Consider the following 21,388-nt stretch of genomic DNA (forward strand, 5'->3'; position numbering starts at 1 on the left):
TAGATAGATAGATTCAAAAGGCAGGGGGAAAAGGATCTGAGCAGTCAGCTCAGAGAAAAGAAAATAGTGGATCTTAGGCATATAAAAAGGCCCGACATGGTGGCTGACACCTGTAACCCCAGCACTTTGGGAGGTAGAGAAGGGAGGATCCCTTGAGGCCAGGAGTTTGAGGCTGCAGTGAGCTATGGTCATGGCACTGCACTCCAGCCAGGGCGGAGACCCTGTCTCTAAAAACAACAAAAATGCACAACCTTACTGTTGTAAGAGATACCATCACTTATTTTGCAAAAGTTTGATAACGTGATGGCTGGGCAAGGCTGTGGAAAACAGGCACTGCTTGGGAATGCCAGCTGTGCTCTTCAAGTCATTGTCGCTGGCTCTTAGTTCCCAACTGCCTCACAGCTAAAGAGTGGGGAGCGTGATTTAGCAGTGCCACAGTGAGGGTACAGGACACTCAGACAAGGGCTCGCCAGGCGGTCATGCCCTCCCTGGTGTTGCCAGAACTTTTGCAAGCTCTCTGGTCTGTGCACGTTGAGGTGAGCTGGCTGAGGTGGACTGACTCACATTCACGGAACTCACAAGAGGCCGATGCATAAACTAGAATCCTAAATCGGTAATTTGCAACGGGAGATGCTCCTCTGCCATGACAGAACATGCATGTCTTCAATTTAGGGACCCTAGTTCTGAAGATAAAAATGCCCGGGAAACCAAATGAGTGAGCGCAAGATGGCCCGATGAACTTGGAAGTGAGCTGAGAGGGAGGGAGGTGGCGGTGAGGCCTGCGGGGTCATGATAATGACCACACGGCCAGGAAATTTGCTAATCACTGTCTATGTGGAAGTCACGTCATTGAATATTCATTCATCCCATTCATTCACCAAATACACACCGAGCCCGATAAGTGGATAAGTGCCAGGCATTGTTCTCGGTGCTAGAGATATAAAAGTGAACAAAAGCCACAAAAGATCCCTATGGAGTTAACATTCTATTAGATGAAAATACAACACGCGAATGTAGTATAAAACGTAAGGAGGTCAGGGCCGTGGGGTAAAGGAAAGCCAGGTGAGTGAGGCCAGGGGCCCCGGGTGGCTGAGGGAAGAAGCAGCTGAGGACTATATGCCAGATATTGGGATTCCCATCTTACAGGGGAAGAGACCAAGTGACGTGCCTAAGAGATTTCCCCTTGGGCTGGGTCCCTGAAGGCATACTGTACGCAAGGCATTTCTCGGGATCTCTAAAAATTATGTCTGCTAATTTCTCTTTTTCTTTTCTTTTGTTATTGTGCCATTATTCCCAGGAGTTTTTTTTTCCTTCTTCTCTCCTTTTAAACTTTTATTTATTTTAAAAGTATGTCTGATAATTTCTCATCTCATCTGCCATTCACAGCTAATACACGGAAGCCAGAGGAGTCAAGAAGCAAGGAGTGCCAGTCCCACCGTAGGTCGCGCGGCCATTCAGGGACAGACAGGGGTTAGAAGCCAGGTGTCCCGAGTCCGGGCTCTTAACCGCTGCGGTGGACAGCCTCGCCCCTGCCTCTTTGCAGACAGAAGACCCGCGGCCGCTCTGCCTCGACGTCTCCGTCCGCAGGGACGCCGCGCCGCTCTGTGAGGGGGAGAGCCCTCCGCACAAAGCCCGGCCCGGCCCCCGCCGCTTCCTAGCGCGGGGTCTCCGGGCGCCAGAGCTGCTCGGGCGTTCCCGGTGCCCAGCCCTGACCCCTTCAGGGGAGCCTGGTCGGACGCCAGGACCCACAGTGTAGACGTCGAAGTCACGGTCGCCTCCTTGGCCCCGTTTCTGCTCCCTCGAGCCCACAAGGTAGGGACTGATGTTCCCACTACTCAGCGGGGAAGTGCGCCCAAGTCCCCCGCCGGCAGGGCAGGCCCGACGTGTCTCTGCGGCCCGGAAGGGGCGCTCGTGGGGTCCCGACGCTGGGCTCGTCCCTCGGCCCAGGGCCAGCCGGCCGGCGGGGCCCTCCGGTCCTCACGGAGAGGACCCGACGGCTTCCTTCCGAAGCGCTCGGACCGCCCTCCACCGCCGCCCTTCCGCGGGGCGCTGCCGGTGGGTGGCGTGGAGGCGAAGGGGCGGGCGCCGCTCCCGCCCGCCCTGGGTCCCGCGTCCCCGCCGGGCTTCTCCAAGCCGAGGGCGGAGCCCCAGACCTGCCCCGGCGCCGCGGCGGCGGCCCGGCTCGGCGGGGGAGGGGACTGCCGCAGCCACGCCCACGCGCGCCGGAGTGGGCGGGCCATGCAAATGCGATCGGGCGCTCCCGCCACGGTGCCAAGGGAGATCCAGGAATTCGCCGGAGAACGTAGACGACGTACAAATACGCGGGACAGCCTGGCGTTTTGCATCGGCGCGCGGAGAGAGGAGGGGAGGGGTCGCGTGCGCGAGCCGCGTGGGTCGCCGTGAGTGTAATGTGGGCGGCAGCAGGGCGCGGTGTGCGAGGCGGGGCGGCTCGGTATCGCTTCTCGGCCTTTTGGCTAAGATCAAGTGTAGTATCTGTTCTTATCAGTTTAATATCTGATACGTCCTCTATCCGAGGACAATATATTAAATGGATTTTTGGAGCAGGGAGATGGAATAGGAGCTTGCTCCGTCCACTCCACGCATCGACCTGGTATTGCAGTACTTCCAGGAACGGTGCACCCCCCCGGGGGATCAAAATGGTTGTTTCTAATAGTAGATTATAGGTGGGTTCTCGCCTGTTCTGGCGTTTTCCTCTTTGCGTTCGGGTCTGATCTGAGTGGTCGCGGGGCGCTGCGGCAGGTGTCTGCCGTTGGGGTTTCTCACCTGCCTCTTGAGAAGCATGTGGCAGGCAGCGCGAGTCACGCGCTCGGAGCCTGCGTTTCCCTTCGCCGCCACTGAGCTGTTTCAGCTCAGCCTTGCCTACTGCGCCGCCGCCTGTTGGAGGCGGACAGCCGACTTGAACTGATGACAACAGCAGTGCTTGACGGGGGATAGATACCGTTACTGTGTTGTGGGAATTCCCCGGGCTCCGGAAATAAGAATACACAGCGACGAAGTAAAGTGTACGCCAATGGGAGAAATGGTTTCTTTCCCCTTCAAAGCTCCGAAGGGCATCGCCAGAGTCTCCGAGCTCCACACATGTTGGAAATCTTGTTGTAAAGCTAGCGGGGGACCTCTGTCCCCAGATAATTTAGGGTAGAATTGTGGAATTATTAGGTAAGAACAAATGTTTTGAATTCATTTGCACTCTTGTAAATCAAAGTGATAAGCAAATTATATCTAAAGTAGTAATCAGACAGAATACTTACTACATGTAGAATTTAAAGGAAATTAAAACAAAAGATCAATACAAGAAAGTAATTAAGACTCGGGCCTTTTACCCTACCACTTTCAGACTGATGGGAGGATCACTTCAACGGAGGCTAGCAGTGAGCTATGATGACGCTTACCGCACTCTAGCGGGGGAAATAGAGACACTGGGGGGCGGGGGCGGCGGCGGGGGGGGGGGAATCCAAGGACTACTTGATATCGTCAACCTCAATAAAATTGATGAAACCTACAGCCCAAGTTGAAATAGAATATTGTGTCTTGTGGCACGGTGGCTCTCGCCTGTAATCCTAGCACTCTGGGCCGAGGCCGAGGCGGGAGGATCACTCGAGGTCAGGAGTTCGAGACCAGCCTGAGCAAGAGCGAGGTCCCATCTCCACTAAAAATGGAAATTAGCCGGACAACTAAAAATACATAGAAAAAATTAGCCGGGCATGCTGGCGCATGCCTGTAGCCCCACTGCCAGGCAGGAGGATCGCCTGAGCCCAGGAGTTTGAGGTTGATGTGAACTAGACTGATACCAGGGCACTCTAGCCATGGCAACAGAGCCAGACTCGAAAAGAAGAGAAAAAAGAAAAGAAAATAAAAATCCTTGTTATTTACTGAAATGAGTTCAAAACTATGTCCACACAACACCTGCAGTGGGATGTTTATAGGCGCTTTATTCATAAGTATCTACGAACTCAGAAGCATCAGATGGATTCACTGGTGATTGTCCAATTTTTTTTTTTTTTTTTTTTTTGAGGCAGAGAGAGTCTCACTCTGTCGCCGGGGCTAGAGTGCCGTGGCGTGGCGTCAGCCTAGCTCACAGCAACCTCAAACTCCTGGGCTCAGGCGATCTGATCCTCCTGCCTCAGCATCCCCGGTAGCTGGGACTACCGGCACGGGCTACCGTGCCCAGCTAATTTTTTATATTTTTCGTATAAATGGGTCTCACTCTTGCTCAGAGCTGGTCTCAAACTTGTGAACTCATAGGATCTGCCTGCCTTGGCCTCCCAGAGTGATAGGATTAGAGGTGTGAGCCACTGCTCCTGGCCTGGCCTGGCCTCCTCCCCTCCCCCTCCCCTGCCCTCCCCCTCTTCTTTCTTTCTCTCTTTCTCTCTCTCTTTCTCTCTCTCTTTCTCTCTCTCTTTCTGTCTTTCTTTCTCTTTCTTTTCTTTCTTTTTCTTCCCTTCTTTCCTTTCCTTTCCTTCTCTTCCTTCCTTCCTTCCTTCCTTCCTTTCTTCCTCCCTCCCTCCCTCCCTCCCTCCCTCCCTCCCCTTCCTTCTCTTCTTTCTTTTCTTGTTTTTTTTTTTTTTTTGAGACAGAGTCTCACTTTGTTGCCCAGGCTAGAGTGAGTGCCGTGGCGTCAGCCTAGCTCACAGCAACCTCAAACTCCTGGGCTCGAGTGATCCTTCTGCCTCAGCCTCCCTGGTAGCTGGGACTACAGGCATGTGCCACCATGCCCGGCTAATTTTTTTTTTTTTTATATATATATCAGTTGGCCAATTGATTTCTTTCTATTTATAGTAGAGACAGGGTCTCGCTCTTGCTCAGGCTGGTTTTGAACTCCTGACCTTGAGCAATCCGCCCGCCTCGGCCTCCCAAGAGCTAGGATTACAGGCGTGAGCCACAGCGCCCGGCCTTCTTTTCTTGTTTTTAAGAGCAGTTTATGTTCTCAGCAAATTTCAGCAGAAACTACAAAGTTCCCACATTCCTTCGTGCCCTACTGCCCACCCCCATGCACACAGCCTACCCCACCAGCAACATACTGTACCAGTGTGGTACAGTTTTCATAATCAGTGGACCAATATTTAGACATCATTATCAACCAACATCCATACTTTACATTTAGAGTTCACGGTGTTGTACATGCTATGAGCTTTGACAAATAGTATAGTGACATGTATCCACCCTTATTGATTCAGAGATCATCTTTCACTGCCCTAAAATTCCACCGTTCCACTTATTTATGCCCCCTTCCTACAAAATCTCTGATCTTATTACTGTCTCCATTGTTTTGCGTTTGCCAGAATGTCATATAGATGAAATCATACAGTATGTATGATTGGTTTCTGTCACTTAGCAATGTCCATATAACATTTGTCTTTATGTGACTTCGTACTTCATTTCATTTTAGTGCTAAATAACATTCTACTATCTGGGTGTACCACGGTTTATCCATTGAAACAATACATAGGACATTATCTTATTTACTTTTCATCTACTTTTTTTATTTCTTTTAAGGCTGGTCAAGTGAAGCAGTGAGAGTGGAGAAGGAACAAAGGAACCTGTAACTGGTAAAGCAATCCTTCTGCCTCAGCCTCCCGAGCAGCTGGGACTCCAGACAGGCCACGACACTAATTTCTACATTTACTAGATGGGATTAAGACCACTGGGACTTAGGGCTGCTCTGTCTGAGGCTGTGAGAGGAGAGGAGGTGAAGGAATTCCCTGAGCAGAAGCCTGAAATAAGTGCAGATGTTAACTGCCTAGTTGGGGGACATATATCAGCGATCTGGGAGCACAACAAAGCATGCTCTGACCTCAGAGCCTAAGGGGTCTCATGCATGAAAAGTCACAGGTGGCCTGACATGACAGCTCCTCATGGCAGTAGAGGCAGGTTGCGATATGTCATCCCAGGAGAAGGGTCTCAAGGCTTCCATAGTGTTTGAACACTGGGCCAAGTTCCTTCTCTCCCTTTCTCTCAACAATGCTTCAGTTAATGTAAAACCAGTCTCCCAGAGGAAAGCATGTAGTTTCCTTGTTCCTTGAATAAATGGGTCACAGCTACTGTGACCCATTAAAGATTGACATCCATGTACATAGCTTTAGCTTGGGATAAATCAGTTTACCTTGATCAAAAGGGTTGTACCTACTGAAGAATTATGTGTTTTTCTTTTCTTTTTCTTTTTTTTTTTGAGACAGGGTCTCACTTTGTTGCCCAGGCTAGCGTGCCCTGGTGTCAGCCTAGCTCACAGCAACCCCAAACTCCTGGGCTCAAGCAATCCTGCTGCCTCAGCTTCCCGAGTAGCTGGGACTACAGGCATGCGCCACCATGCCCGGCTAATTTTTTCTATATATATTAGTTGGCCATTAATTTTTTCTATTTATAGTAGAGACAGGGTCTTGCTCTTGCTCAGGCTGGTTTTGAACTCCTGACCTCGAGCAATCCACCTGCCTCGGCCTCCCATAGTGCTAGGATTACAGGCGTGAGCCACCGCGCCCGGCCTGAATCTTCCTATCGTTGATCATACAATATCTCTCCATTAATTCTGTTATTTAATTTATTTCAGTTTTATAGTTTGCCTCATATTACATAATTATGTTCTTTATAATGACATTTTGGTCAACAGTGGACCACAACATATATGAGAGGGCTATCATAAGATAATAATGCAGCTATATTACCCGGGCACGGTGCCCCGTGCCGGTAGTCCCAGCTACCGGGGATGCTGAGGCAGGAGGATCAGATCGCCTGAGCCCAGGAGTTTGAGGTTGCTGTGAGCTAGGCTGACGCCACGCCACGGCACTCTAGCCCCGGCGACAGAGTGAGACTCTGCCTCAAAAAAAAAAAAAAAAAAAAAAAATTGGACAATCACCAGTGAATCCATCTGATGCTTCTGAGTTCGTAGATACTTATGAATAAAGCGCCTATAAACATCCCACTGCAGGTGTTGTGTGGACATAGTTTTGAACTCATTTCAGTAAATAACAAGGATTTTTATTTTCTTTTCTTTTTTCTCTTCTTTTCGAGTCTGGCTCTGTTGCCATGGCTAGAGTGCCCTGGTATCAGTCTAGTTCACATCAACCTCAAACTCCTGGGCTCAGGCGATCCTCCTGCCTGGCAGTGGGGCTACAGGCATGCGCCAGCATGCCCGGCTAATTTTTTCTATGTATTTTTAGTTGTCCGGCTAATTTCCATTTTTAGTGGAGATGGGACCTCGCTCTTGCTCAGGCTGGTCTCGAACTCCTGACCTCGAGTGATCCTCCCGCCTCGGCCTCGGCCCAGAGTGCTAGGATTACAGGCGAGAGCCACCGTGCCACAAGACACAATATTCTATTTCAACTTGGGCTGTAGGTTTCATCAATTTTATTGAGGTTGACGATATCAAGTAGTCCTTGGATTCTCCCCCCCCCCCCCCGCCGCCGCCCAGTGTCTCTATTTCCCCCGCTAGAGTGCGGTAAGCGTCATCATAGCTCACTGCTAGCCTCCGTTGAAGTGATCCTCCCATCAGTCTGAAAGTGGTAGGGTAAAAGGCCCGAGTCTTAATTACTTTCTTGTATTGATCTTTTGTTTTAATTTCCTTTAAATTCTACATGTAGTAAGTATTCTGTCTGATTACTACTTTAGATATAATTTGCTTATCACTTTGATTTACAAGAGTGCAAATGAATTCAAAACATTTGTTCTTACCTAATAATTCCACAATTCTACCCTAAATTATCTGGGGACAGAGGTCCCCCGCTAGCTTTACAACAAGATTTCCAACATGTGTGGAGCTCGGAGACTCTGGCGATGCCCTTCGGAGCTTTGAAGGGGAAAGAAACCATTTCTCCCATTGGCGTACACTTTACTTCGTCGCTGTGTATTCTTATTTCCGGAGCCCGGGGAATTCCCACAACACAGTAACGGTATCTATCCCCCGTCAAGCACTGCTGTTGTCATCAGTTCAAGTCGGCTGTCCGCCTCCAACAGGCGGCGGCGCAGTAGGCAAGGCTGAGCTGAAACAGCTCAGTGGCGGCGAAGGGAAACGCAGGCTCCGAGCGCGTGACTCGCGCTGCCTGCCACATGCTTCTCAAGAGGCAGGTGAGAAACCCCAACGGCAGACACCTGCCGCAGCGCCCCGCGACCACTCAGATCAGACCCGAACGCAAAGAGGAAAACGCCAGAACAGGCGAGAACCCACCTATAATCTACTATTAGAAACAACCATTTTGATCCCCCGGGGGGGTGCACCGTTCCTGGAAGTACTGCAATACCAGGTCGATGCGTGGAGTGGACGGAGCAAGCTCCTATTCCATCTCCCTGCTCCAAAAATCCATTTAATATATTGTCCTCGGATAGAGGACGTATCAGATATTAAACTGATAAGAACAGATACTACACTTGATCTTAGCCAAAAGGCCGAGAAGCGATAACCAAAACCCTCCCTTCGCTCACAACACTCCCTTTTCCACGCATCTTGAACTCACGGTGAGAAAAGTCAGCCTCCCCCTCTCCCACCGTTGCACAATGTGTTTACTGTCACAATTTGTAAGAGATGCACAGTTTGTTAGACTGTTACTTATTTGGGGACTAATCGCTTTCTCTTTTCTGCTCCCATAGCTCCCCGGCCGACCAGCCATTTTTAATTTGCATGCCCCGCCCAGCTCGCGCCGCGCCGGCTCTCGCTCTGACCCTCCCGCCGAGCGCGGGGAAAACGCAGGCTTCGCGGGAAGGTGCCTTCAGCCTCATCGCCTTGAGGGAGGAAAAGCTCAGAGCGAAAAAGAGAGCTCTATGAGGTTTTCCCTTCCAACATTTAAAAAACAATTTTTTTTATTCCATCGCTTATTCTAGGAATAAAAAAAATGTTTTTCAAACACACGTTGAAAGAACGGTACGGTGAACAGCCGTATACCCGCCACCCAACGACAGCCTAGCGCACCTGCTTTATTACATTCATAGGTATGCGCGCACAGGTTCCCATCTGCTATCCGTTTCTCAACCGTCTTGCCCGAGGAGTGTTTGAAGAGACGAGAACAACAGCTTTGGGGGTGGGGGAGTCCCCGGAGGAGAGTGCCCGGGGACGGCACGCTCAGGCAGGTTCAAGGGGTGGACGGAGCCCCGGGAAAAGGGGCCTTTGGGATGTGAGCGTCCTCGGCGGCGCTGTCAGCCCGCCTCTGCGCGGGGAGGAGGGCGAGAGCCCGGGAAGGCAGAGGGAACCGCCAGTTAACAACGCGCCCCAGCGTGGCCCCCAAGGAACCGCGTGGGAGGGAGTCCCGACTGGCCCCGGCGGGGCGAGAGGTGGGAGGAGAAGGCGATGAGGTCGGAGAGGCGAGCGGAGAGGCAGGAGCATCGGGCGGGGCCCTGTGGGCTCCTCTCCTGCGGGAGAAGGCCAGCCGAGGAAGGGTTCTGCGTAGGGGAGTGGCCCGGTAAGTCCCAGCGTGACTCACCTGTCCGTTCGCAAGAGCACTCACTCAGACTGCCCGGCCGAGGGCAGAGAAGCGGGAAGACCGGCGAGGGAAAGCCTGCATGCGCATCGTTCTCCTAGGAAAGGAAGGCATCGTGGGGGCCTGGGCCTCGGCCCGGGTGGTAGCAGTGTACCGGGTGAGAAGTGGCCAGATTCTGGAGGGTTTTTTTAATACTTAATTAAATTAATTAATTAATTATTTTCGAGACAGAGTTTTGCTCTGTTGCCCGGGCTAGAGTGCCGTGGCGTCGGCCTAGCTCACAGCAACCTCAAACTCCTGGGCTCAAGCGATCCTCCTGCCTCAGAAGGGGGCCTCCCGAGTTGCTGAGACTCGGCTAATATATATATATACACTTTCAGTTGTCCAGCTAATTTCTTTCTACTTTTTTAGTAGAGACGGGGTCTCGCTCTTGCTCAGGCTGGTCTCGAACTCCTGAGCTCAAAGGATCCCTCCCCCTGGGCCTGCCGGAGTGCCGAGGGGGCATGAGCCACCACGCCCAACCAACTTCTTTGTTTTTGAAATATCATTTTCACAGCAGTTCAGGGGACGATTGAGCCATTGTGTAACATCTTACGGACTAAATAAGTTGGAAACCTCCAAATCTTTCCTAACCGCTTAATGACAAAGAAACTACTCAGATCAATCATTCCCAGTAGAGTGTGGTAAACCAAAGAGCTGTCCGGCAGCCACCAGTACATGCTACACGAAAGGAAAGGATACTCGGAACCCACTAGATAGTGGTAGACATTGTTAAATAAATGAATTATTTCAAGATTACCACCCTTTCTTCACCACTACGGACAGCTAGCATCGACTCCTCCTGCTGATGATCTCAGAAGTTGGGATTGTAAAATTAAAAATATAATGGTTCTTGAGGATGTAGGCCTGCCTAATGCTTGAACGTTGTCACACCCCGGTTATCCTTTTAGGAGGCTCATTCAGGGCTTCGGCATCGGGGTCTGAGCCACCCTCTCAGGAAGCTTGCCTACTACCCCAAAGTAGGGGTCTACTAACGTGAGGAGACTGACCAAGCACACGACTGACTGTCTCAGAGCCCTCGCGGCCGACAAGACTTACCTGAGGAGTCCGTATGTATCTGTGTCTGTCTCAAAGGGCCCGATATTCTGGGAACATGTAATGGCCCTCCGCTTTGTCCTAGTGAGTGAATGTTGAGACTCAGTGATTTAGCTTAGCCGAACGTTATACTTGTGTGCAATTATGTGTGCGTACATTAGGGAAGCTAGAGACAGGAAGATGTTGACAGAAGTGGGAATGGTGAAAACTGCGCCAATAGTCTTTTTTTTTTTTTTTTAATACCACTGTGTATATTTGAGATTTACAACATGATGTTACGGGATGCATATAGATAGTAAAATGGTTACTATGCTGAAGCAGAAGGACATTTCTGTCGTCTCACATAGTTACTGTTTGGTGTGTGACAAGAGCAGCTAAAGTCTACTTATGCAACAAAAATCCCTAATACAATTTTAGGAACTGTAGTCCTCATGTTGTACACGAGATCCCTGGATTTGTTCATCCTACGTAGTATCTGCTACTCTGTATCCTCTGACCTACATCTCCCCGTTTCCAAACCCCGCCGCCGCCGCCCATGAGAGCCACTGTTGGGTGTCCTAGCTCTGTATATTTGATCTTCTTAAACATTTTATTTTTATTTGTAATTTCAAAAATTATATATAACAATATTCCCCCCTGGCCAGGAGCATACATTCAAGTTGCCCAGAATACATACTTCATTTTTTAATTTTTTTTAAGACTCCACATCCAAGTGAGATCATGCAATATTTATTTTCCTGACTTCATTTTGGCGTTTGACTGCTGACAGTTAATTTGAAGCCTCGGCCATGCTGCTTCCCCTCCTGCCCAACATCTGGGCAAGCTAACAACAAAGCCCAAGTGCTCCCTCCATTGGCACCTGCCAATCATGGGCCTGCCCCCGCCCTCGGAAAAAGCCTCAGTCTGGCCGCGCCCCCACACCGCCATAACAACCGCCAACCCGGTCTCCTTTCCTTGCTCTCAAGCCATTTTGCAACCAGCTTGGGAGCCACTCTGCTCTCCCAGCAAAGCCTTGTTACGTGAGTTACAGGCCTTTTCTTCGTTCCCTCTTGGTGCCCCGTGTGGTGTCACCAGTCTCTATAATAGCCAAAGTAAATTTCCGCAGTTCCGCAGAGTGGCCACCACACGGAAGGCAGGACACTGGCCCTCGGCATGTCTCAATCTGGATCGGAAGGCCTCCCCACCAGACCAGGTGGCCTACTGTCTGACAGAACCAGGGGATCTGCCATTCCCTCATTCGCACGCTGGTTACCGAGAGCCCACCGCCGACCGCTTTCACTGTCTTGGAAAATTCGCTGTTTCAGACCGAGCTGACCGTCATCTTCACTGGACATTCGAAGGGGTGTTTCTGGACGCACACACCGAGCTACCCGATCACCTAGGGAGCTTTGAAGCACAACAGCCTGGAGCCTGCCCCAAAGATTCTAATTCAATTGCTGTCTGGTGAGGATGGGGCGTCAGCAGGATGCAACGCAGCCATCAGGCGGTTCTGACTGACCACCACCGCCAAGGTTGACAAGCACTGCTATGGACGCAGAAGAGAGTATCTTCCTTCCCCATCGGAGAAGAGTTTTGTAGGTATGACCTCGGGTGCCTGCCATTTGTTCCGGATGGTAGGGGTCCGGCAAGAGAGAGTCTCAGGGCTACGATTAAATCCAGTTGATGAGATTGAAGTCCTACAAATTGGAGGCCGAACGAGAATCTCTTTACACGTGCGTCTACCTTGTGTATTTCTACTGCACACTGTTCCTCACTGTACTTACTGTCTGCCCCGGCAGAAGCCTCCTGCCATAGGTTGGGACAAGGGAACTGCAACCTCATGATCTTAATGGAGACCTGGTATGGAGGACCTCGGCCCTCGTCGGCCCCTCTCCTCCATCCCTGATTTGTAAACATCATTGGGATTTTTGGTGAAAAGGTCAAAATCTACTAATGGTAGATCACAAAGAAATGATTTATTTCGCCTGCCATTAGGTTTAGATCTTGGTGGCCCCCAGCAGAGAGCCACTCCCCCCCCTCAGGTAGGATCATCCACTATAGAAGTTGAAATCACTGCCAGTAATGACTAAAGTAGTGTTCCAGAAAGCAAGCATGGGCCAGAAGCTGAAACCTTGAAGGCATGAATTGGGGTGAGGTTACTAGATGACTTTATCAGGAAGCTATATATAGTAAGGTGGCCAGAAGATGCAGAGCTGCAAGAGTTTTAAGATCATTGAGGGAGAATGTTCTGCCAGCAAGAAGGACAAGGGGAACACCTTGTCTACCCAAAGACGAGCAGCACCAAGGGAGAGAGAAAAAGAAAATAACCTGAAAAAGAAAACGAAGCAAAGAAAACTCCTAAGCCTCTGCCTCCATGATAGTGAAGGAACCACGGAATCAAGAACCTCTTGTGTCTGCTGTTTCAAACAAGCGTTTTGATCCCCCGAGGGGGTGCACCGTTCCTGGAAGTACTGCAATACCAGGTCGATGCGTGGAGTGGACGGAGCAAGCTCCTATTCCATCTCCCTGCTCCAAAAATCCATTTAATATATTGTCCTCGGATAGAGGACGTATCAGATATTAAACTGATAAGAACAGATACTACACTTGATCTTAGCCAAAAGGCCGAGAAGCGATACCGAGCCGCCCCGCCTCGCACACCGCGCCCTGCTGCCGCCCACATTACACTCACGGCGACCCACGCGGCTCGCGCACGCGACCCCTCCCCTCCTCTCTCCGCGCGCCGATGCAAAACGCCAGGCTGTCCCGCGTATTTGTACGTCGTCTACGTTCTCCGGCGAATTCCTGGATCTCCCTTGGCACCGTGGCGGGAGCGCCCGATCGCATTTGCATGGCCCGCCCACTCCGGCGCGCGTGGGCGTGGCTGCGGCAGTCCCCTCCCCCGCCGAGCCGGGCCGCCGCCGCGGCGCCGGGGCAGGTCTGGGGCTCCGCCCTCGGCTTGGAGAAGCCCGGCGGGGACGCGGGACCCAGGGCGGGCGGGAGCGGCGCCCGCCCCTTCGCCTCCACGCCACCCACCGGCAGCGCCCCGCGGAAGGGCGGCGGTGGAGGGCGGTCCGAGCGCTTCGGAAGGAAGCCGTCGGGTCCTCTCCGTGAGGACCGGAGGGCCCCGCCGGCCGGCTGGCCCTGGGCCGAGGGACGAGCCCAGCGTCGGGACCCCACGAGCGCCCCTTCCGGGCCGCAGAGACACGTCGGGCCTGCCCTGCCGGCGGGGGACTTGGGCGCACTTCCCCGCTGAGTAGTGGGAACATCAGTCCCTACCTTGTGGGCTCGAGGGAGCAGAAACGGGGCCAAGGAGGCGACCGTGACTTCGACGTCTACACTGTGGGTCCTGGCGTCCGACCAGGCTCCCCTGAAGGGGTCAGGGCTGGGCACCGGGAACGCCCGAGCAGCTCTGGCGCCCGGAGACCCCGCGCTAGGAAGCGGCGGGGGCCGGGCCGGGCTTTGTGCGGAGGGCTCTCCCCCTCACAGAGCGGCGCGGCGTCCCTGCGGACGGAGACGTCGAGGCAGAGCGGCCGCGGGTCTTCTGTCTGCAAAGAGGCAGGGGCGAGGCTGTCCACCGCAGCGGTTAAGAGCCCGGACTCGGGACACCTGGCTTCTAACCCCTGTCTGTCCCTGAATGGCCGCGCGACCTACGGTGGGACTGGCACTCCTTGCTTCTTGACTCCTCTGGCTTCCGTGTATTAGCTGTGAATGGCAGATGAGATGAGAAATTATCAGACATACTTTTAAAATAAATAAAAGTTTAAAAGGAGAGAAGAAGGAAAAAAAAACTCCTGGGAATAATGGCACAATAACAAAAGAAAAGAAAAAGAGAAATTAGCAGACATAATTTTTAGAGATCCCGAGAAATGCCTTGCGTACAGTATGCCTTCAGGGACCCAGCCCAAGGGGAAATCTCTTAGGCACGTCACTTGGTCTCTTCCCCTGTAAGATGGGAATCCCAATATCTGGCATATAGTCCTCAGCTGCTTCTTCCCTCAGCCACCCGGGGCCCCTGGCCTCACTCACCTGGCTTTCCTTTACCCCACGGCCCTGACCTCCTTACGTTTTATACTACATTCGCGTGTTGTATTTTCATCTAATAGAATGTTAACTCCATAGGGATCTTTTGTGGCTTTTGTTCACTTTTATATCTCTAGCACCGAGAACAATGCCTGGCACTTATCCACTTACCGGGCTCGGTGTGTATTTGGTGAATGAATGGGATGAATGAATATTCAATGACGTGACTTCCACATAGACAGTGATTAGCAAATTTCCTGGCCGTGTGGTCATTATCATGACCCCGCAGGCCTCACCGCCACCTCCCTCCCTCTCAGCTCACTTCCAAGTTCATCGGGCCATCTTGCGCTCACTCATTTGGTTTCCCGGGCATTTTTATCTTCAGAACTAGGGTCCCTAAATTGAAGACATGCATGTTCTGTCATGGCAGAGGAGCATCTCCCGTTGCAAATTACCGATTTAGGATTCTAGTTTATGCATCGGCCTCTTGTGAGTTCCGTGAATGTGAGTCAGTCCACCTCAGCCAGCTCACCTCAACGTGCACAGACCAGAGAGCTTGCAAAAGTTCTGGCAACACCAGGGAGGGCATGACCGCCTGGCGAGCCCTTGTCTGAGTGTCCTGTACCCTCACTGTGGCACTGCTAAATCACGCTCCCCACTCTTTAGCTGTGAGGCAGTTGGGAACTAAGAGCCAGCGACAATGACTTGAAGAGCACAGCTGGCATTCCCAAGCAGTGCCTGTTTTCCACAGCCTTGCCCAGCCATCACGTTATCAAACTTTTGCAAAATAAGTGATGGTATCTCTTACAACAGTAAGGTTGTGCATTTTTGTTGTTTTTAGAGACAGGGTCTCCGCCCTGGCTGGAGTGCAGTGCCATGACCATAGCTCACTGCAGCCTCAAACTCCTGGCCTCAAGGGATCCTCCCTTCTCTACCTCCCAAAGTGCTGGGGTTACAGGTGTGAGCCACCATGTCAGGCCTTTTTATATGCCTAAGATCCACTATTTTCTTTTCTCTGAGCTGACTGCTCAGATCCTTTTCCCCCTGCCTTTTGAATCTATCTATCTATCTACCTATCTACCTATCTATCTATCTATCTATCTATCTATCTATCTATCTATCTATCTATCTATCTCTCTATCTATCTATCATCTATCTATCATCTATCTATCTATCTATCTATCTATCTATCTATCTATCTATCTATCTATCTATCATCTATCATCTATCTATCGGCATTTACATCTCTAACCTGCTTGTCCTAGTATACGATTTCAGGCATAGATCCAACTTTATTTTTTCTAGATGGCTGCCCACTTGTCCCAGCATGGGCTATAAGGAATAGCCCAGCTTCTCAGCAGCTTGAGATACCACCACCTTTATCACATAATAAAAATCCTTCATATGCGTCTAGGCCTATTTCTCAACTTTTCCTTAAAAAAAATCTTCTGACCTTAAAATCTGTACCCCCATAATATGCCGAAATAAACAAACAAACAAACAAACAAAAAAAATCTTCTGATATTCCGGCTGATTTTTAAAATGTTGTGATTCTGTATGTACTCACCTTTGTGCCCCTACTTTTATGCCCGTCACGGTGTAGGTCCTGGGGCCACACGGGTGAACACGACCTGGTCCCTGTGATCAGCGAGGAACACCTGTCATGCTCCTCCATTCCTCCTCCGGCTGCCCCTCAGTCACACCCACTGCTCACAGACAGAGCTGCCCGGGAGGCCCGTGCACCTCTGGAGGACGCTTGCTCGTGCCGAGGCTGCCAGCGCCAGGTGCTCCTAAGGTTTTCGGTCTTCAGGCACCAGAAGGCTGCTGGGTCCCCTGCCAGCTGGGCAGAGCAGCGTCCTCCACTCCAGGGCCCCTGGGATAGACAACTGGGAGGTACGCTGACCTCGAAGGAGCAGTGCCCATGGAGCGCTAAGACCAACAGCCAGACTGCCAGGAGGGAGAGGGTTGTGGGGCAGAGGTGAGGCCGGGTGGACCCAACCGGTCCCTCTCCTAGCCACTCCCTGGACATTCCTTTTGTAACCCCATCCCCTGGCTAGTGCCCTCTTTCCTCTCAGCCCCCAGAGCTGAGGGCCCCTCAACTTTCCGTCCTGAAATCTTCTCTTTCCTTGGTGTCGGGCACTCTGAGGTCTCACTGCTCTCCTCCCTCACTCCCATGCTGTGGATGCTTAGGGCCAGATGTTGTTCAGGTTCCAGAACTTTACAGATTTTTAAAATTTATGCGTTTATTTATCTACTGACATGATCTCACTATGTTGCCCAGGCTAGAGTGCAAGTCGCTATGCACACACACAGCCATAAAATCAACAAAAATCCCTAACGTAATACAGTTGTTTTTTTTTTTGTTTTCTTTTTTTTAGTTTTTGTGATAACCTTTTATTTATATAGAATTATAAATTACAAACTATTATTTTATTCAATTCTTTTAACCACCATGTGAGGCAGACATGCTGGAGGGTATTAGCTCCATTCACAGGCAAGAATGGAAACACTGTTCCCATATTTAGTATAAGACAACAGGGATCTAAGCCCTGGGCTTCCATACTCACAACTGCTTTTTCCCCATGGACTTTGCCATACATCATTTTAAAGTAATCTGATTTCACAATGTTTTAATATATAAGAGAAACATCTATAACCTCTATTGTTGACAGGTTAACTCTGGAGCCAACCAACCTAATTAATTACCTCATAACCTGGCACATTTTAAGGCACTGTTATACCTCTCAGTTTCACAGCTATGTTTGAGGGCCCCATGAGCCAAAATTGCAGCAAATCTGACCTGAAAGGACCAGAAACAAACTGGTCAAGCCTATTTCCAAATTTAACCTAGGCCTGGCACATCTTCACCAATTGCTCAGATGGCAAGCTGAGGCAACTAAGTGAAGGCCTGCTTAGAAATGGACACTGATGAAAAAACACAAGCAGTATCAGACTGACTTCTTTAAGGCTAACATCCTCAGAAAGCCTATTGCTGGTCTACGACAGTACCAGCAGGACAAAGGGCAACTGGACTTCTGGAGTCCAGAATATGCAAGAAAAAGGTCAATTAAGCTGCCTGCCAGATGCCTAAAAAGCCAAATAGTGCTAAGTTCATCCATGCCAAACCAAGAAAATGGTTCACTCCTTCCTGAGCTTGGTTTTAAGGAGGAAGATGATCTTCAGAGAAACCAGAAAATCCCATCCTGAATCCCCAGGAGGGGAGGGGTGGGGAAGGGGGAGAAATGGTGGGCATTTCCCAGACTTGATAGTGCAAGGAGCAACACAATCTGCCACTGTGAAGGGGAAAAGCTATCTTGGTTAGCTTTACTCTTCCACAAGACAATGGAACCAGAGACTAGAAAGATCAGGGCTTGGGTGACCAACCCTGGGAAAAGCAGGACTTCCTCACATGAAGTACAAAGGTCCATGGAGAGAAGAGTCTATGCACAAATTATAAGCAAAATTTTGAGTATATGTGTGTACCCATCAAAGGGGTCATTTGTTCTCAAATCCTGAACTAGAGAAAGGGACTAAACCGGTTGCAGGCTAGGATAAAAAGCCACCAGATGCACGTAGAGCCAGGCATGTCTGAGAGCTCTCAAAGCCATCACTGAAAACTTGGAACATGGATTCAAAGAGACAGCTTAGTTTTGCATTCTCCTTCCCAATTGTATTTCAAGTCTTTTCAAAACAAAGCCCTGGGAATACCCAGATTCAGGTATGCATTTGGACTTGGACCACTGTTGCAAGAGTCTTAGGGATCCTCATACACATGCTTGAGTCATTCATTCACCAATGTTTAACACCTCAGGATAGAAGATCTGACAAAGCAGGACTCCTTTCTCCATGGAATGTGATTTCAGAGGTGGCAGCAGCCAAAGTGGAAAACACTGGAATTTTTCCTTGGAACTCGACTGTGATGAGAGGTTCCTGCCATGAGCATAACCGACTGTCTTTTCCCTGACTCTTCCCTTTGTCTTTGAAGATAGAGTGAAAATAATCTTCTCTGAAGATACTTCACAATTCCAAAACTCAAAAACACATGCTCTCAATGCACTGTGTTTTCAGATATTCTGGGTCTAGTTCAGCTGGCGGATGAGCTGATTGATGTGTTCACCTCGATAACCAGGTGAGCCCATCTCCTTGAGAAAGCCCACTTGATTCTCGGTAGCATGACGGGCCAGAGAGTTGGAAAGGACGCAAGAACCATGAGATCTCCTGGAAATGCTTCCCCGGGAAGGCAATTGCATGAATGAGGTCTTCCAAGCAAATGACACCAAATTTCCCCAGGTGCTCTTCAATCACTGTGTTATCTGTCAGAGGGATGGTCTTACTCTTGACCTTGGCTTGTCCACGTTTCAAGATGAGTTCCCGGACAGACTTCAGATTTGGAAATCCCCAGGTCACATAAGGTTCTACCATACGCAGCAATTTTAGGCTCTGTGGGGTGACTCTAACAAAGACACCACTGAAAATTTTCTTTAGGCGAAGTCTCGCGATGGTCTTTTGCACCAGTGAGCTCACCCCATTAATCCTTTGGATGCGTACAACAAAGGCCAAGGGATGTTTATCCTGCAACTTCAAGGCATGAGGTTTTACTTCTAGTCGTCTGAGACGCACCCTGTTGCGTTGCTGCCGCCAGGAATCATGTAGAAACGATTCCAGTCGCTTAAACCTGGGCCCTTTTCCTTTCCTCTGCTCCTTCTTTGCCAAAAGTGCCTGCTTTGCCTGGGTGGCTTTGAGGGCTTGGTAAGCCTTCCTCTTTTTCAGGAGATTTTCTGGAACCAAAGGGATTTTTTTCCTTTCCTCTTGCTCCGCCATCTTTCCAGTGTTCCGTAATACAGTTTTATGAACTACAGTCTTCAACTGGTGTGCATGAGATCTCTGGATTTGTTCATCCTATGTATCTGCTGCTTCTACTTCGTATCCTCTGACCTACATCTCCCCGTTTCCCACCCAGGGTAACCACTGTGTTATTCTCTAACTCTGTATATTTGACCTTTTAAATTTTTTTAAAAAGAAGATTCCACATGCAAGTGAGATAATACAATATTTCCCTGACTTCATTTTTGATCTTTGACTGCTGACAGCTTTTAAGCCTGAGCCATCTTTCCTCCCTTCTGCCAACATCTGGGCAAGCTGATGATGTAACTAACAGTCAATCCATCTTAAAACTAATAACTTTCTCTCTCTCTTTTTTTCCCCTTTTTGGCTTCTTTCTTTCTTTTTAGAGACAGGGTCTCGCTCTGTTGCCCAGGCTAGTGGGCCGTGGCCGTGGCGTCAGCCTCGCTCACTGCAACCTCAAACCCCTGGGCTTCAGCGATCCTCCTGCCTCAGCCTCCCGAGCAGCTGGGACTACAGGCGTGCACCGCCACGCTTGGCTAATTTTTTATTTTTAGTAGAGAGAGGGTCTCTCTCTCTCTCTCTCTCTTTCTCTCTCTCTCTGGCTGGTCTCGAGCTCCTGACTGCCTTCGCCTCCCAGAGTGCTAGGATTACAGGGGTGAGCAACCCCCTCTGGCCTAACTTCCTTTCTCAATGCATAATTGTGTGCTTGCTTAAGAATTCCCAGGAACTGGCCTGGAACAGCCAACTGAAGCCATATTTACAGGACTCCCCACCCCCCACCTCACCCTGGAGGAAAATGGTGAGACTTTAGCCACTCTGACGCAGTCTGGCTACGGACACCAGCCAGACCACCAGATGGCCACTAATGGAGATGACTCCGCCTGCGCATAGGCACACAACTTACCATAGCTGCGTCCCTTTTAAAATCCCTTGGGCTTTTTTTTTTTTTTTTGAGACAGAGTCTCACTTTTGTTGCCCTGGCTAGAGTGAGTGCCGTGGCGTCAGCGTAGCTCACAGCAACCTCAAACTCCTGGGCTCAAGCAATCCTGCTGCCTCAGCCTCCCAAGTAGCTGGGACTACATGCATGCGCCACCATGCCCGGCTAATTTTTTGTATATATATTTTTAGTTGGTCAATTAATTTCTTTCTATTTTTAGTAGAGACGGGGTCTCGCTCAGGATGGTTTCGAACTCCCAACCTCGAGCAATCCGCCCGCCTCGGCCTCCCAGAGTGCTAGGATTACAGGCGTGAGCCACCGCGCCCGGCCATCCCTTGGGCTTTTGAGATGGCCTTTTGGACATGAGTCTGCCATCTCCAGGTTGCCAGCTCTTGAATACATCTACCTTGTGTATTCCCACCTGTTAGGCATGTAGGCTTTGCCAGACCCCTAGGGAGATAGAGGAATGGAATGCAAGAGGGGAACTTGCTATTCCTATCCCTCCTGATCAGGATGGCACTAGAGTTGCAGGATGTGACTGACACAGGGGGCCCAGGAACTAGCTGTTTGATAAGAATTCATTACAGTGGCTGTTCTAGCCCAGTTACTCTACTCCCTGCTGAAAAACCCTCTATAAAACCGAAGGCTCTCCCCTTCCTGGCACGCACCCTCTTTTCGGCCTCCACCCATCTGCACCCGGATGTTCAGATAAACAACATTTTATCAAATAAACAGCTACACCTCAGGGTTTGTGCATGTTCCTCTGGGCTCCGGACCTAACACCACCAGAAACCGTTCCTCATTATACCGTCTGCCTGGGCAGAAGCCTCCCGTCATAGGAGAGAGGAGTGAACTGCAACCTCATAATTTTAACAGAGACCTGGTATGCAGGACCTCGGTCCCCACATGGGCCCCTCTTCTTCTCCATCCCTGATTTATAACCACCACTGGGATTTTGGTGGAAAGGTCAAAATCTACTAACGGTGTATCACACTCAAAGAAATGATTTATCTCCCCCTGCATGACGTTTAGATCTTAGTGGTCCTCAGCAGAGAGCCACCGCCCACCCCAGCGCCCCACGTAGGATCAC

General features: G+C 50.4%; 3 non-coding genes and 1 pseudogene across 3 annotated transcripts; 1 reads left to right on the forward strand and 3 right to left on the reverse strand.

Moving 5' to 3' along the window:
- The first annotated feature begins 2,454 nt into the window (after positions 1-2,454).
- On the forward strand, positions 2,455-2,645 carry LOC142862206 (U2 spliceosomal RNA). The gene has a single exon (XR_012913292.1). It is a non-coding gene; the product is annotated as a U2 spliceosomal RNA (small nuclear RNA).
- Positions 2,646-8,215: 5,570 nt separating this feature from the next.
- Positions 8,216-8,406, reverse strand: LOC142862207 (U2 spliceosomal RNA). Its single transcript, XR_012913294.1, has one exon. It is a non-coding gene; the product is annotated as a U2 spliceosomal RNA (small nuclear RNA).
- A 4,533-nt stretch (positions 8,407-12,939) lies between these two features.
- Positions 12,940-13,130, reverse strand: LOC142862204 (U2 spliceosomal RNA). Its single transcript, XR_012913290.1, has one exon. It is a non-coding gene; the product is annotated as a U2 spliceosomal RNA (small nuclear RNA).
- A 5,499-nt stretch (positions 13,131-18,629) lies between these two features.
- On the reverse strand, positions 18,630-19,374 carry LOC142861959 (large ribosomal subunit protein uL30-like 1 pseudogene; annotated as a pseudogene).
- Positions 19,375-21,388: the final 2,014 nt, after the last annotated feature.

The sequence above is a fragment of the Microcebus murinus genome, chromosome 18 (genome assembly GCF_040939455.1).
Source record: "Microcebus murinus isolate Inina chromosome 18, M.murinus_Inina_mat1.0, whole genome shotgun sequence".
NCBI classification, from domain to species: Eukaryota; Metazoa; Chordata; class Mammalia; order Primates; family Cheirogaleidae; genus Microcebus; species Microcebus murinus.